The 17,552-nt window shown below is 43.0% G+C and overlaps 1 long non-coding RNA gene and 1 other non-coding gene across 2 annotated transcripts in view; one reads left to right on the forward strand and one right to left on the reverse strand.

The window, feature by feature from the left end:
- The first annotated feature begins 463 nt into the window (after window positions 1-463).
- LOC123590876 overlaps window positions 464-17,552 on the forward strand; it is a 56,320-nt gene continuing 39,231 nt past the window's right edge. Inside the window, exons 1-2 of the long non-coding RNA XR_006709011.1 lie at window positions 464-545; window positions 796-950. This is a non-coding gene — a long non-coding RNA (uncharacterized LOC123590876). The remainder of the gene's footprint in view (window positions 546-795; window positions 951-17,552) is intronic.
- Window positions 12,936-13,047, reverse strand: LOC123592307. Its single transcript, XR_006709699.1, has one exon. It is a non-coding gene; the product is annotated as a U6 spliceosomal RNA (small nuclear RNA).

Below are 17,552 nucleotides of genomic sequence, written 5' to 3' on the forward strand. Positions count from 1 at the left end.
AAAACTCTTCATAAATCAAAATCTCATACTCTCTATCTAACTATTCTTTTTTTTTTTTTAATGTTTATTTTTGAGAGAGAGAGCACAAACAGGGGAGGAGCAGAGGGCGGGGGGACAGAGGATCTGAAGTAGCCTCTGTGCTTACGGCAGAGATCCTGATGCGCGGCTCCAACTCACGAACCATGAGACCATGACCTGAGCTCGAAGTCGGACACTTAACTGACTGAGCCTCCCAGGCACCCCTCTAACTATTCGTATTGATATTTCTTTGTCTTCATAGCACTTCTTACCACCTGAAATGAGCTTGTATGTTTACAAGAATAAAATTCCACAAAAATTCAACACTCTATCTCCAGTATCAAGAATATTCCCTGGTGTATTATAGGTTCTCAATAAAGATTTGCTTAATGGGTGAATAAACAAATGACTCCAGAAGCATGATGTCTCCTCTAAATTCTCCCCGCAGATGCTCTCATTAATGTGATCACCCCAGTGATACAGGAGGGCATTACTTCTGTGCATACTTCATCATTTATATCAATGTGGTGAGAATGTATTAAGAGCCCCTACGAGAACAGATAGCCTGAGGTGGGCAGGAAGTGGGTGGTACTTCCTGCCCAGGAATGTGGGCAGGCAGGGAAGCATGGGCAGAGGGCCAAGCTTCAACCACTTACCAACCCATGGTCTGTTTCAAACCTGGCCCACTGGGTGGATTGTGTGAGAGCCAGGGCTGATACTGGCAAATCGATGCTTCTTGCCTCTTTTCTAACTCTTTCCTCTCTCCCACCCCCTCAGGAAATGACAAAGAAGGAGAAGCTAGACCATCTGGGGCCGTGGGAAGGTCTGGCAGAGAGAAAGTACTTGACAGCGAAAGTACTTGGGAGGCCTGACTTCATCTCCTCGTATCCAGGGACTGACTGAAACAACACAGACAAGGGCCATTTATGGAAGTGAGTATAACATTGCAAGAATGTGCTTTTGGGAATTTTGACCAAAAAAAATCTGCATTTTGAAGGGGATAGGGGATTTTTGTTAGGACACAGAGTCTCTCTTTGTTCCCCCGCTTCTTTGCTCACCTGCACACCAGATGCTCCTCTTGCCAATACAAGGGGAAACTGGCATTTCCTCAAATAATGCCCCAACATCCACATTTTTATGTTCAAAACTTACCTGTCCCCCTTAAGGCTCTGTTCTTCTAATGTGAAAGCCAGCACCCTATTCTCCTACTCAGGTGACAATGTAACTGGAGCATTCTAGAAGCAACACCTCCAACTTCATCTTCTAGGTCAAAGAAATGATTCTCAATATGGACTTCCAGGCTATTGGGAGGAAAGGATGGGCCACTGGGGAGGATAGTTTGTCACCTCCAAGACATTATGGTGTTGGCAGTTGTCTACTTTGAAGACAGGCCCTGACACCTGACTCCCAAAGTCCAACCTGCCATTTGGTTAGTTGTGGGACCTTGGAGGTTTGTTCCATCTTCTGCAAAATGGGGATAAGCTGGACCTTCCTCACAGGGTTGGTGTGTTAAATGATAATAACTGGACCTTTCTCATAAGGTTAGGGTGAGCATCAAGTGGGTTTATGGGTGTACAAGTGCTTAGAAAAATACCAGTGCACGTTGAGCTTCAGAAATGAAGGCAATGATGATTCTGTGGAACTCACAAAGAGCCAACAATTCGCACCATTGGCTTTGCCTCTGCAGAAGTCACTTCCTTGGTTTCCCTATCTCCAACAGTGCCTCCAAACTGTTTTGGGCATGGAATTCAAATTCCATCACTTTCCTAAAACATCCTGTGGCTTTTTGTTGACTAGAGAATGAATTCCCATGAATTCATGAATCCATGAAGGCCCTTTCTAATCTGTCTTCAGCTCTGCATTATAGGAAAAAATTCAAACTGGCTAAACACGTGGGGAATGTGTCATCTCCTGTATCTGAAAAGTCAAGGGGCAGATTGTTTCAGACATGACAGGATCCAGGTGTATAAATGTGTCGGCCTTTCTCCATGTCAGGCACTCTCCTCAGAGAGACCACGATTCCAGATTTTCCAGAAAATTCCAGATTTTCATTATTCTTTAGAGCTACTAATCTCATGGAAGGAGAATGTTTCTTTCCAAACTTCCAACAAAATTCCTGAGATTTCGCCTTGGGACATTGGATAACTTGAGTTGTGTACCCAACTCTGAAGCAATTGCTATATCCAGGGAGATAGAAGGCAGTGATTGGTCAAGTGATGATCACTCTGACCCTGCCTTGACTCCAGGAGTAAGGTCAACTCCACTTGTTAGATACCAAGAGTAGATGGGTTCCCCCAAAGGAACCATTTACCACTAGGAAGAGAATAGAGAGTGGATATTGAGTAGGCAAAAGTAACAGATGTCCACCACAACCTACTCTTCTTGTGTCTCCTATCATTCTTTGAACACATGCTGCAATTTTCCATTTCCTGCCCTTGTACGTGATGTTTTCTTTGCTTGAAATGCCTGTCTCACACCTATCTACCTATCAGAAGTTCAAAGTACATTTTAAATTATGCTTCCTTTCTGTAGCCTAGCCCTTGAAAATCATAATTTATTACCTTTATTATAGCTTTTAGCATCATCCAGCTTGTATTATATTACATTGTGTTCATGTCTTTCTTTTGTGGCTGCACCGTAAGCTTTTGAGGGGCGAAAATCATGCCTCAAAACAGATTGCACACGTGCATATTATTTGGACACCGATGAGCATCCTCCCCCACGTAAAAAGCTTGGTGTCAACTCTAAAGTACCATAATAAAGATTAGGTGTTGTCATCACCATCGTTTGTCAGTACTATGTCTTCTACATTGCAATTTTCTAATAAATACTTGGTTGCATTACTAGAATACCTAATAGTTATCAGAAGTGATTTTTAGCAGTCTCAAAACTCTCCATATTCACTCCAACGCTTTCTAAGCCCAAGATTAACATTATTCAGGTGCAGAAATGTGCCTTCTTTCAAGATGCTTCAGGCATCTGGGCCAAGCAAACAGAATTATGATTTTATTACGTGTCTGCGTTTAGATTAAATTCTTTGGCATTGCTTTGGTTGTATTCCTTAGCAGACTTTTGCATTTCAATACTCTGCCTTGTAGCTTGTGCACCTCAATCACACGCAAAGCTTCGAGTTTTTAAAGAGCTTTCCTAGGGCCAATGAGCGTATCTTTCCTTGCCCCTGGATGGTCTGACAGCCTATAAGGTTGCCTGGCACTGACAGGCACTGGTCCAGTGGTACCAAGGCCTGCAAGCTTGATCCAACTTGGGTGTCACTGGCTTCCCTCAGAGCCTGCAGCCCATTCACCAGCCTAGCGGGTGAGTGTTGGGTGTCGCTAGGCACAGGAAGCCTGATCCCTGGGCTACCACTCCTCCCTTGTCTTCCCTTCTTCCCCATCGTGTACACTCCTCTTCTTTCCTAAGAGATGCCCACAGTCTACCACCCTCTTGCTGCTCGGGGCCACATTTTGGGAGTGCCGTTTAAACCTCCGTTTTCTCATGATGCTTCCTCCTCATCTGTTCATAACAATTCCACTTTCTTTGCGGGGGAGTGGGGGGGGGGTCAACAATCTTTTATTAAATTACTTATAGTTACTGGTCGTAACCAGCGAGTCATGGCTGTTAGTGACTTGATCACGTCAGTCCTTCCAGATCACAAATTGAATTCACGCTTTTAGTCAGACTGGCTAGAGACAACGCTCCATTTGGAGAAAAGACAAAAATGAGATGGATCCCAGACCACAAATCAGCTATGGAAAAGGCTTGGAGATGGGCTGGCGTTGGACAGGACAGGGTGGGGTATGCATTTAGCAGCTCTGTTAAATGAGCATCTGTGATAAGAGCGAGCAAAAAATAGAGAACATCCATCAATACTAACATCAGAGCCTCACTGAAAACAGGGGTTGCTCAGTCCTCCTGGTAAGCTAATGCTACACCCTCATTTTTATTTTAAGAGGTGAAAAGCTAGGATCTGCTGACAAAAATCCAGTGGGGGACAACACTTTGGGCCAGCCTGACTTTCCAGCATCTTTTTTTGCTAGTCTTTTTTTTTTTTTTTTAATTTTTTTTTCAACGTTTATTTATTTTTGGGACAGAGAGAGACAGAATATGAACGGGGGAGGGGCAGAGAGAGAGGGAGACACAGAATCGGAAACAGGCTCCAGGCTCTGAGCCATCAGCCCAGAGCCTGACGCGGGGCTCAAACTCACAGACTGCGAGATCGTGACCTGGCTGAAGTCGGACGCCCAACCGACTGCGCCACCCAGGCGCCCCTTTTTTTTTGCTAGTCTTAATAGCTGCCACTTAAACCATGTGTTTGTTGTGTGCTTTGCATCTACTAATCCAGTTAACCTACATCTTTAATTTTTATTTAAAAATTGTGTTTTAATGTTTATTTGTTTTTGAGAGAGAGAGAGAGAGAGCACAAGTGGGGAGGGGCAGAGAGAGAGGGAGACACCGAATCTGAAGCAGCTCCAGGAGCTGTCAGCACAGAGCCCGATGCTGGGCTCGAACGCACGAACTGCGAGATCATGACCTGAGCGGAAGTTGGAGTCTTAACCGACCGAGCCACCCAGGCGCCCCCGTTTAATCTACATCTTACCCCACCAAGAAAGTTGACAGAAATGATCTCCTTTTGCAGATGAGGACACTGAGACTCGGAAAGCCTGGTTTACATTTCTCAAGGTTTCTTAATTAGCACATTGTAGAGCTCACACTCAAATCAAGGTCTATCTGCTTCCGAAGTCTTTTCTCTTAACCAATAGACTCCAATCCCATCCAAACAGGCAACTTAAAGAGTTTCGAACTTCACGTACACAGGTCTGTCCATAACTGACTTGTTCATCTGTAATGCGCAGTCACTGGTTTTTGAGCATTTCTGAGCATCTATGATGGACAATCACTGTTGGATGTTGAGGATACCAAGATGTAGCAAGTACCCTGGGAACAGCGAGGATGGAGCAGTGAGCCGCTACGCCTGGGGGTTGGTGCATCAGAGGTGAGTATTGAAGGAGGAGGGAGTTTGCCAGACACAGAACGGGAGCACCGATGCTTTCGAAAGCGTCATATTACTTCCCTTTTGGATTCTGACAATATGCCCAGCATAAGAAGGCAAGCATAAAGTGTGCCAAATGGGCCTAACCTTGTAGTCCCCATACTTGATGCCCCCAGAAGTGGACTGCGAGCTCGAGGAAGCAGGGGAGGGCAGTGAGTGTATCTGGGACATGACACAGCAAGGAACAGTGTGGAGAGCCTGGAATCTACAGAGGGAAACTAAGAAACAGTAATGGAGATTCGGCTTTTGTAAATAGAGTTTGGGGAACATTGGGGAGTAGATTATAAGGAACATAATTTAGGTCAAAACAATATGGAGGAGGATGTAAGTGAAGCAAAGGCCCTTAGACAGAGGGGTAAGGGAGATGGTCCTGGCTGATTTATCTTAAAAAATTTTTTTTAAACGTTTATTCATTTTTAAGAGACAGAGAGAGACAGAGCACGAGTGGGGGAGGGCAGAGAGAGAGGGAGACACAGAATCCGAAGCAGGCTCCAGGCTCTGGGCTCGAACCCACAAACTGTGAGATCATGACCTGAGCCGAAGTCAGACGCTTAACCAACTGAGCCACCCAGACGCCTCCTGGTTGCTTTATCTTAATGAGAAAAAATATATTGGTTTCTACAAAGTGATATTAGTCAGTGGTACCCAGAGTCACAAAACCAAAAAATTCCAAATATTTAAATTTTTTTTTTAACGTTTATTTATTTTTGAGACAGGGAGAGACAGAGCATGAACAGGGGAGGGTCAGAGAGAGGGAGACACAGAATCTGAAACAGGCTCCAGGCTCTGAGCTGTCAGCACAGAGCCCGACGCGGGGCTAGACCTCACGGACCGCGAGATCATGGCCTGAGCCGAAGTCGGTCGCTTCACCGACTGAGCCACCCAGGCGTCCCATCCAAATATTTAACCATAAGAACAACGTTAGGTAAAGTTTGATGTATCAATTCAATGGAATCTTATACAGCTGTTTGGAACTGAGTTCCTGTGTAGGAACATGGAAGCTGCTTACATTTAAGCAGCACAATACAAAATGATATCTCACTCTAAGTATCCTAGGAACCATACGATGCTATACAAAAATGAAAGTGGTTGTGTTGGTTGGTATCATTATTTTTCCGTTTCACAATTTAAAAGGGAAAGATTATCTCAAAGTGATTTCTCCGAGGTTCTGTCATTACAGAGAGTAATTGTAACCATCAATCGTTAAACACAGTCTATGTTCCAGAGAGGGTTCTGTTTCAAGGATTATCTGGTTTAATCCTCATAGCAGCCCTACCAGGTGAGTATGATTATTTGCTAAAGGTCATGGAAATCTCTTGTCTAAGACCTCACAGTGAAACCCAGAACATACAGCCAGGCAGCTGAACTTCAGGATCCCTGCTTTTGACCACCATGATATGCTGCTTCCCCTTAACGACAAGGTCATTTTGGCCTGAATGGCCCTGCTAGGTAAAAGGTGGCCTAATGTCATTCTGAATTCCCGCTCAGGGCAAATGATGTTATAAAAGTCACCCATTAAGAAAGTACACGCATTTGGGGTCAGCGGGCATAGCACAAGCCTGCACATTAGAAAAGCTGGATTCTCTCTATAGTTTAACCACGGAACAGCCCGGCTAATTTGGGAAATTTCTTCGAATCTCTGCCTACAAGCAATTATTTAATCTCTCGACATACTGCTGTAGCTCCTTTTATATACAAACCCCATGTATCTAGTAACTCTTTACAGAATGGATTTTTCTCTGTTAGCTGAGCTAAAGCAATCAATTACCGAGGACAGATTTAGAACCCAACAGAGCGCTTGCTTTAAAGAGTCCCTGGACAAGCTCTGTTAGCATCGTTCCCCCAAACTGTCTAATCTGTGCCAAGCTAAGTTCTTGCCGTGTGGTGCAACGAATAGGTTACTAGATGCTTTAAGATGTGATCATTTGTGACAAACACAGAATCTCACACTTTGTAACCCCTTACGAGAATGTAGCAATAGTTTCATAGATGGGATTTTAATTGGTCTCGGCGTCTCCAACCCCCAGGATCTCAGAATGTGACCACGTTGGAGAAAGGGTCATTGCAAATATAGCCAGTTGAGATGGAGTCGGGCTGGAGTAGGGTGGGCCCCTCACGCGATACGCCTGGTGTCCTGATACAAAGGAGAAATTTGGAGACAGACCTGCGCACGTGGAGAACGCTACGCGAACATGAAGGCAGAGACCGGGGTGGTGCAGCGGAAGCCAAGGAACGCTGAGGACTGCCAGCAAGACTCCAGAAGCTAAGAGGGAGGCTTGAACAGATTTCTCCTTCACAGCCCTCAGCAGCAAGGAACCAGCCCCTGCCCACAGCCTGATCTCGGACTTCTGGCCTCCAGAACTGTGAGACCATAGGTTTTGGTGGTTTAAGCCACTCACGTTGTGGCGCTGTGTTATGGCAGTCCTAGTCTCCAAAACTAGTCTCTGAAGACAGGTACATTATTATTCCCCCCCCCCCCCACCCTCGTGTGAGTAATAATCAACACTTAGTTCAAAAAAGGATCAAGCACTTTCTTTTTTTTCTTTCTTTCTTCTTTCTTTCTTTCTTTTTCTTTTCTTTTCTTTTCTTTTCTTTTCTTTTCTTTTCTTTTCTTTTCTTTTCTTTTCTTTTCTTTTTTTTTTTTTTCCTTTTTAAATTTGCACCCAACTTAGCATGCAGTGCAATAATGATTTCAGGAGTAGAATCCAATGATTCATCCCCTCTGTGTGACACCCACTCCTCAGCCCAGCAAGTGTCCTCCTTAATGCCCATCACCCATTTAGCCCGTCCCCCCACAATCCCTCCAGCAACCCTCAGTTTGTTCTCTGTATTTAAGAGTCTCTTGTGTTTTGTCCCCCTCCCTGTTTTTCTATGCTTTTTGCTTCCCTTCCCTTATGTTCGTCTGTTTTGTATCTTAAATTCCACATATGAGTGACGTCATATGATATCTGTCATTCTCTGACTAATTTCCCTTAGCCTAGTGCCCTCTAGTTCTATCCACATAGTTGCAAAAGGCAATATTTCATTCTTTTTGATCACCTCGCATGATCTAGCACTCCATGAGTTCGAGCCCCGCGTCGGGCTCTGTGCTGACAGCTCAGAGGGATTCTGTGTCTCCCTCTCTCTCTGTCCCATCTCCCACTGCTTGCACCCTGTCTCTCTCTGTCCCAAAAATAAACATTAAAAAACTTTTAAAAATTAAAAAAAATAGTAAATAAATAAACTTTAAAAAGATATAGGGGTGCCTAAGTGGCTCAGTTAGTTGAGCGTCTGACTCTTGATATCATCTCGGGTTGTGATTTCATGGTCATGGTATAGAGCCCGGCATCGGGTCCTTTTGCTGGGTGTGGAGCCTGCTTGGGATTCTCTCTCTCCCTCTTTCTGTGCCCTCGCCCTACTTGTGCTCTCTCTTTCTCGCTCTGTCTGTCAAAATAAATAAACTCAAAAAAGAAGAAATTGATCTATTAAAAAATAAAAAAAATAAATAATAAACATCAGACAACAAGTAGCATGTGGAGAACAATATTAGAAAAAACACTAATGTTAACATCACCCAGCTTAAGAAATATAATATTATGGGGGCACCTGGCTGGCTCAGTCAGTGGAGTATCTGATTGTTGATCGATTGTTGAGTTTGAGCCCCATATTGGGTGTGGAGATTACTTAAAAATAAAATCTAAAGAAAAAAGAAATTTAACATTATGGATACAGTTGAAACCTCATGTGTATCTTTCCTAATGACCTTTTCTTCTTTATAACTTCACCTGCTCCCCAGAAATAACTAACTACCAGTACTATTCGGAATTTCTTATGTATCATTCTTATGCATATCTTTAGGCTTTTACTATGTATGTAGGTATTCCTAAACAATATGGTGTGGTTTAATATGTCTTTAAACTTTATATAACTGTTACTATATACATTTTTTTTAATTTTTTTTTAAATTTTTGAGAGAGAGAGACAGGGCACGAGTGGAGGAGGGGCAGAGAGAGAGGGAGATACAGAATCTGAAGCAACTCCAGGCTCTGAGCTGTCAGCACATAGCCCAATGTGGGGCTTGAACCCACGAACCGCTAGATCATGACCTGAGCTGAAGTCGGACACTCAACCAGCTGAGCCACAGGTGCCCCATAACTGTTATTATGTTGTATACATCTTCCAGCGACTTGCTTTTTTGTTTGACATTATGTTTGTGAGCTTTTTCCATGGTAATATATTATCCCTAGTTCATTCATTTTTGCTGTAGTTTTGTATTCCATTGGATGAATATGCCAAATCATAGCTACACATACTCTCATTTATAGACGCTTAGGATGTTTCCCATTTGCCATTACAAATAAGCCTACAGTGAATATTTTCAAGCATAAGTTGAGAAAAGTAGGAGAAACTTCCTGGTATATATATTTTTGGGTCACAGGTATGTGTATACTCAGTTTTACTAGCTATTGCCAAATTGCTCTCCACAGAGTCATGCCCACTGTGTAGGACAGTTCCAGTGGCTCCAGATTAACTTTTGATATAAGTGTACATCATCCTTGCCGAATTAATAGTTGTGAAATGATATTTCATTACAGTTTTAATTTGCATGTGCCCAGTTACTAATTATATGCTTCTTGGCCATTCAGGTGTCTTATTCTGTGAATTGCCTCTCTTTGCATATTAATTTTCATTTATTTTTTTCTATTGACTTATCTTTTTCTCATTGATTTCATGAAGTTCTTTATTAGTTCCCAATACTATACTAGTAATCTTTTTTCCATTATTTGCTTTATAACTATCTTCCTGAGGACTGGGGCTTTTCTTACCTCTTTTTGGAGGTTTCTTTGCAGAGAAGTTATAAATTATAATGTAATCAAATTTATCTACATTTGAAAGACCTATTTATATTTCTACACCCATTCTGCTGCCCACCTCCCTTTTGACAACCACCAGTTTGTTTTCTGTATTTAAGAGTCTGTTTTTTGTCTCTTTTTTCTTTATTTGTTCACTCGCTTTGTTTCTTAAATTCCACATATGGGCGAAATTGTATTGTATTCATCTTTATCTGATTTATTTCACTCAGCATTATACCCCCTGGATCCATCCAAGTTGTTGCAAATGTCAAGATCTCATTATTTTTTTATGGCTGAGTAATATTCCATTGCATATATATATATATATATATATACACACACACACTCCATTATCTTTATCCATCCATCTATGAATGAATACTTGGGTTGCTTCCATATCTTGACTCTGGGAAGTAATGCTGCAATAAACATAGGGGGTGCATATGTCATTTCAAATCAGTGTTTTTATTTTCTTTGTGTAAATAGTAGTGGAATTACTGGACCACAGGGTAATTCTATTTTTAATTTTTTGAGAAACCTGCATACTGTTTTCCACAGTGGCTGTACCAATTTGTATTCCCACCAACAGTGCACGAGGGTTCCTTTGCCTCCATATCCTCTCCAGCACTTGTTATTTCTTATGTTCTTGATTTTGGCCATTCTGACGGGTGTAAAGTGATATCTCATTGTGAAGTTATAAATTAAAATGCAACCAAATTTATATACATTTTTATTATGGTTTGTACCATTTGGGTGTTAAGAAGTCTTTCTCAATACTCAAACTACAGAGATGTTTTCCTATATTTTCTTCTAAGACTTTTAAAGCGTGTTTTTTTTTTTTTACATTTAGATCTTTCATATACTTGGAATTGATTTTTGAGTATGATGCGAAGTAAGGATCCATTTTCCCCTATTGAATAGCCTATTGTCATAGTGCCATTTGTGGAAAAGTCTATCATTTTCCCCATAGAGAATCTTTGTTGCCTCCTCTGTCATGGTATTTTAATATCATGTGAGTTTCTTTTGGATCATAATACGGTCTAATTATTCTCTTTATTGCTACACCAATATCATACTGAATTCGTTCCTATAGCTTTATAATAAGTTGACTTCTGGTATGGTAGGTTAATTGCATTGATGGGCATAATCAATGGCCTCTCTGTATTTCTATCCTTACAATACAACTTTGCAGGTCATTGCATCAAGAAGTTGACTATTTCTCCACCCTTTGAACCTGGACTGGACTTACTACTTGCTTTGGCCTGGGGAATGTGGTGGAAGTGACAGTGTGCCAAACTGAGGCCTTCAGAGACCTTGTACGCTTCCATTCCTCTTTGGGACTTTTGCCTTCACTATAGTAATAAGCTCAAGCTAGTGTGCCGAAGGATGAGAGAACACGTGGTACAGGGTGGAGTCGATCCAAGCTAAGACCAGCTTAGACCAGCCAGTGCCCAGCCAATTCACCAGCTGCCCTTATGAATGAGCCTAAGCCAAATAGCCGAGCTTGGCTTAGATCACCAGAATGGCACAACTGACCCATGAACTTGTGAGCCAAAACGAATGCTTATTGCGTTCTGCCCCTGAGGTTTATAGCCGTGGGTTCCACAACATAATAATGCAAAAAGATAACTGACGTGTAGGGCAAGTCTCCTATCTTGTTCTGTTATTTAAAACCATCTAAGTTGATCATAGCCTTATGTGCTTCTCCGTATAGATTTTAAAATTGGTGTCAAATTCCGTGGCTCGGTTTAACCTTTTTATATATAACTCAAGTTCTAGGACAGTATCCTTTGTAACAGAGAGCCCTTTCCAAACTTTCCCCTTAGATTATCCCCCAAAGTGAAGTTAAGTAAATCATTTGTTACTCCATTTCTGATAAATTGTTAAATTATTTGTATTTGCTTTATCATATTATAATATCATTATCGTAAGATGGTAATTCTGTTGCCGGGGCAACCAAATGTGATATATGAGCTTGTTGCTTTAATTGAAACCTTAACTCTCTTTGGCTACATTCCATAGGCTTTCTTGGCTCCCTTCATTCCTGAGGTTGAAAGAATGGAAGATATTCCACAATTCTGTTAGCATCTTACGTTTTATATCTGTTTCCACCTCCACACTTATTAGCATATATATCATTCTCTAAATTTACTACCTTAACTAATTTCATTTCTACTATTTGTCTCTGATAGCTCCTCCCATTCAGTGTAATAATGCACGGTATTTATTCAACATATATTTAATGATCACCTACCGTGAGCCTGGCACTGGAGTTCCAACAGTGAATGAGACAGATACGGCCTGGACCCTTCCAGAGTTTATCAAGTTAAGGAGGCAGGAGTATAATGGATTAGCACGTGAATATTTAACCAGCATGGTAAGTGCCATGAAAAATAAGTACAGGCCGACAGGTGGGGGCCTGATCTAATTTGGATCAGTGACCATTTTTGTGAGGAATAAAATTTAAGCTGGGACTGAGAAATAACTTGGAGTTATCCAGAGTCGGAAAGGGCATAGAAGGCCTGGGCACAATGCACGATAGAGCCTTGAGGTCTCGGGGAAGATGAGAGGTTTGGAAGGAGGCCAGGGTAGCCGAAGACTAGTATGTAAGAGTGACAGGAGCTTGAGATGAATCCGGAGAAGTGGGCGGGGGCAAAAATCACAGTGGGCCTCACAGGGTACTTGTACCATCTATTCAGAAATCGGGTTATAAAGGTCTGAAATGGTGCAGTCGTCCAAGAGGAGTTCATTTCACCCCATAGCCCATGGTCATGTACGGAACAAACAGTTTTAGAGGTGCACGGTGTGTTTGTTCCTTGTCCTCCGCGTATGTATCCCAGGCCATCTCGGGGCTGGATCCATGCCGCTTCCCTGCTGAAATGGATGCAAGACTCCCTCCATCCCCTCATGGGTTTCTCTGGTGCTGTACCCACACCAGCGAGATCAGAAATCAAGCCTAGAGGCTTGGCTTAGCACCCTTCCCTCCAGGGACCTCCTTCTGCAGGTAGCAGGTCCTTCGAGACCATCCTCACGGGAACTATTTCGGATGTGGAAGCTTCACGAGCTTGCGTGTCGTCCTTGCACAGGGGCCCTGCTGTCCTAGCTGCATCGTTCCAATTGTAGTATATGTGCTGCCGAAGTGAGCACGTCCCTGGAACGTTAGGTACTGCAATAGCGCCAGACCCAAGTGCACAACCAGCAGATCCCTGAGTTGAGAGCCCGTGACTGGTGCAACAGTAGACGACACGTCCTTACATGCAGATCACTTAATCAAGGATCAGGTCTGGGAAAGACTTCGTTTTACTCTTCCCAGCGTCTCTGTTTGCTTCTTGTCACTCTTGGTATCCTCAGGCTTATTTTTTCTTCTGTCAGGTACCCCATTTTTTCTTGAACTTCTGGTCCTCTAACAACACACGTACTCTCCGGAAATGGAGTGTGTGAGAGCATGCATGTAAATGTTAACCATAGGGTGTAGCCTAGGTAGGGGTTTCTTGGCCCCAGTTTTCAGAGCTGGGGTCTAGGCCAAGGGTGCATGGCTCCCCTACTCACGTGATATTCGGATGTCTGTGTGGAGGTGTTTTTAGTGGACACCGGTAGGTTTCACCTGCCCAGCGTCGTTTCCTTCTCCTTCAGTAATATCAAGACCCTAATTACCCTTTTAGGGCCTTGATCGCCTCTGAATATTGTTCTATCTTGGTGGCACTTGCAGTCAATAAACTTCACTTCTTTTAGCCATGGTGGGGGAAGAGGGAAGGGTCTAATGTAAGCCAAACAGAATTCCTCTTGGGAAATCTTTCTTGCAACAAGGTGGGGGGGGGGTTGGTGGGGGGAATGGCTTATCGGATTCATTTTGCTGACAGCACAGAAGAAATTGTGCCCACTAGGAATTAGTTCCTGCTTTCTAGATCCCAAAGCTTTCTAGACCTATTTCCTCTCCCACTCCATTTCCTTCCATTAAATCCCTCTGTTGCTTAAATTAGCTGCAGCAGGCTTCTACTGTTTGCAGTGGGAGAAAAGTCTAACTCACATGGAGTGCCTGTCTACATCTTTCTGAGCTGCAAAACTGAGGTTCTCAAAGGCATCCATCATCCAAAAAAAAAAAAAAAAAAAAAAAAAAGAGCTTAGAATCACTAGAATCACTAGATTAGGTGGTCCTTTCTTTCCCTGAGAATCCAAGGAAGAATTGGAGACACACATCCTTGCAAATTAACAGATGGTTGAGTCACTGACTGAACTAAAACTCAAAACTGTGGATTTCCTGGCATCCTTTTGCAAAGTGGAATTATTTTTGGCAGAATGGATCTTGCTCGGGAACTCACGAAATAATTGTCGATAGTCCCCGAATCAGAAGACCAGCCCTGGCTTTGCCCACAGTTGAGTTTTATTTTCTGGTTAAAGTCATCATTCGTTTCCTACCACCCTGGCCCATACCTGTCCTTACAACAGTTTTCCTTCTAGTCAAAGAGCTCTCTCTATGCATGGAAGAGTTAAGAGCAGCTGCGGGAGTCAGGGTGGTACGTATTAAGTTTGTCTCTGGGCCAGCATTCCTCTAAGACCCAGGTAGGATGCTGGAAGGTGTTCAAGGAGGGCTGGGGCTCCAGAAACTCTGTCAGGCTTAAAGAATTTTTTCTGTCTTTCTTTAACTCTTGAAAATTAGTAGAAGCCAAGTCCACAGTTAAGTACAAATTGGGTGGTTGCTTATTACCATTCTAAAATGAAAGGCTTTCCAGAAGAAAAAAGAAGGAAGAGACAAGTAGAACCACTTTGGGGTCCAAACCACTAAAACCAGAGACAGTTCCAAGATACATCCAATTTTTATCCATGTTCCATTCCCACTTTCCTCTTGGCCACCAGCAACTTATTTTAGCGTTATACAAGGAACGCCATTTTAAATTTGGGGTGGCTGTTGTATATATTGCTATTTAATCACAAGCACACGCATACACTCACACATACACTCGCTCTACTGAGTTCCCCTTCTGCCTTTGCTTATCATTTAAAATGGGGTGAGTTCAGGAAACTGTTTGTGGGTCCTAGTCTGCTTCCCACGAGAACTGAACTGCCATTGGTTCCTTGAAGAAGATCCTACTGGATGTCACAGCAGGCATGTGGGAAACTCAGCTGGCATCATTGAAAGCTGTGTTTGAATAAGGACTTAGACCCAGGGTAAAGCGAATGCTCATTTCAACAGAACTCATGCTGGCATCCAGTGGAGAGGGGTCAGAGCAGAGTAGCGTTCAAACACCATCATTTTACATGAATGGGACGCGAGGTCCCACTGAAAGTCTCACTGACTTTCAGAACGAGAGCATGATGGCAGAAGTCATTTCGGTTTCCTTGCCATCTGTCCTGACTCACAAGGTTAATCATCAATGGTTCTCAAAATCTATTTCACGGGGTGCCTTGGTGGCTCAATCGGTTGAGCGTCCAACTCTTGATTTGGCGCAGGTCATGATCTCACAGTTCATGGGATAGAGCCCCGCCACAGGTTCCATGCTGAGTGTGGAGCCTACCTGGGATTCTCTCTCTCTCCTTCTCTCTTTGCCCCTCCCCTGCTCATGCTTTTCTCTCTCTCTCTCTCTCAAAATAAATAAATAAACTTAAAAAATCTATTTCACGGTTCACCAGAATATTGTCCTTCGTATAAACTTGTCATTCAAAAATCTACTGAGCACTAAGCCAGTACCCAGGCACTAGATTGGATGCCATTAGATGATAACGATGGAAAAATACCCATTCTGGTTTGATGAGCAAAAACTTAGCCAAAAAGCAATTTTATTTTATAACTTCTACTGATAGTAATAAAATCAATTCTCATTTGCTTGGGCACTTGGTACATTCTCGGGACTATGCAAGGTGTTCCACATTTGTGAGAGCTGATCCTCCCGGCAATCACAGGATGCCAGGTAGGCATTACAGAGAAAGGTTTGTGCTTCTGTAGAACACTATGCATTGTTTAGTGCACGCTCTTTCCAGGATCAGATTCTGATTCTGATTCTGAGGGGAGGGGCTCTGAGCCTTTCACTGGCTTTAAGCGATTTTACTACTCTGTACGCTATAGATAACTGATAGCGATGCAAATGATTCTTGTCTGCGGATACACAAATACGTACTCGCTAGATGGAATTACATTGGCTTCTCCACCCACTCAACCCTCATTGGAAAAAGCCAGTTTCTGTCGATGTGTAAACTCATTCCAACACTTCTTAACACCATTATAAATTTATGCTTCTTTTATTTCGCCTTTGAACCAATTTAACATTTATCTGTTAAATAAAATCCTTAGCATGTGTTTATTTTATATCTGTATGGGAGTCATGATTTTATCTTTTCTTAAGAAATATCCTTTCATGGGGCACCCGGATAGCTCAGTCGGGTAAGCGTCTGACTTCTGCTCAGGTCATGATGTCACATGACCTCGTCGGGCTCTGTGCTGACAGCTCGGAGCCTGGAGCCTGCTTCGGATTCTGTGTCTCCCTCTCTCTCTCGGCCCGTCCCCTACTCATGCTCCGTCTCTGTTTCTCAAAGTAAATAAACGTTAACAACAACAACAACAAAAAGAAATACCCTTTCGCATTATTATTAACCCCACTCTGCAGAGGAAGCTACTGAGGCTCAGAATCAAATGACTTGGTCAGGACCACTAATGATTATGTGACCTAGCTAGGGGTTAAACCGCTGCACTTTCTGACTCCACAGCTTATGTGCCTTCTTATAATTTTGCACCTGCTCTGTACCTGGCCTGTGTTAGGCATGTGCAAGTATCCTTTGAAGTCATTGAGCTATTAATAGGCTCTTGTATACTGGCGCTATGGGGTTATAAAATATTCATGATATAATCTCTGCTCGCCAGATGATAATCAAGGTACACACACACACACAAAAGAAGGAAGATGCACGATAGACGAGAAAGGAAAGGAAAGGAAAGGAGTGATAAGAATACAACGGGATTAGTCTTGAAAGCTTTTAGGAAGTGATAGTCTTCCAATCTCCATTGTGGAAATGGAAGGGGCACGAAGAAGAAGGTTGTAAGTTAAAGCTAACAACCTGTAAACCTGGGTCCTGAAGACTCCAGTCCAGCCACCTGAACGAGCAAACCAGGAAACAGGATGGTGCCATCGCCTGCACATTTGTTATCTAACACCGGGGGGGAAATGTGGCAAATAAGACAAATTCTAATCTCCTAATTATTTGCACATATAACTATTTTGCATAAAGTCTCTACTGGCCCAAATTTGACTGAGTTGTGCTTAAAAACGGGTTGTCATAGCTCTTCCATGTTTGTGGGCTAAACTCTGAGCTCCTTCATATTGTACGGCTTTAATGTGGCCTCTGCCCACTTTGAATCTCTTCTGATATCCAAAAGCATTGCTCTCTACTAGCCTTCTCCTCTCTGTCTCCCCGTCTCTGTCTGTCTTTCTCACACACACAGCCCAGAGTCTAGGCTTCTGACTCCCTAAAGTACTGGCAATCCCCCACCCCACCAGGCTCTTTTGCAGCTCGCCTTTTACTAAAGCTTTGCCCATAGCAGCCCTCTTTACACCCCTCCCCACCTTGGCAAGCATCGGTGCATCACTCAACACTCAATTTAAAGAGTCGCCCTCTTTATGAAAGACCACTCATCTGATCTGTGAAAATCACCTTTCCCCCGA

This window comes from Leopardus geoffroyi, chromosome B4 (assembly GCF_018350155.1).
Source record: "Leopardus geoffroyi isolate Oge1 chromosome B4, O.geoffroyi_Oge1_pat1.0, whole genome shotgun sequence".
In the NCBI taxonomy this organism is placed as follows: Eukaryota; Metazoa; Chordata; class Mammalia; order Carnivora; family Felidae; genus Leopardus; species Leopardus geoffroyi.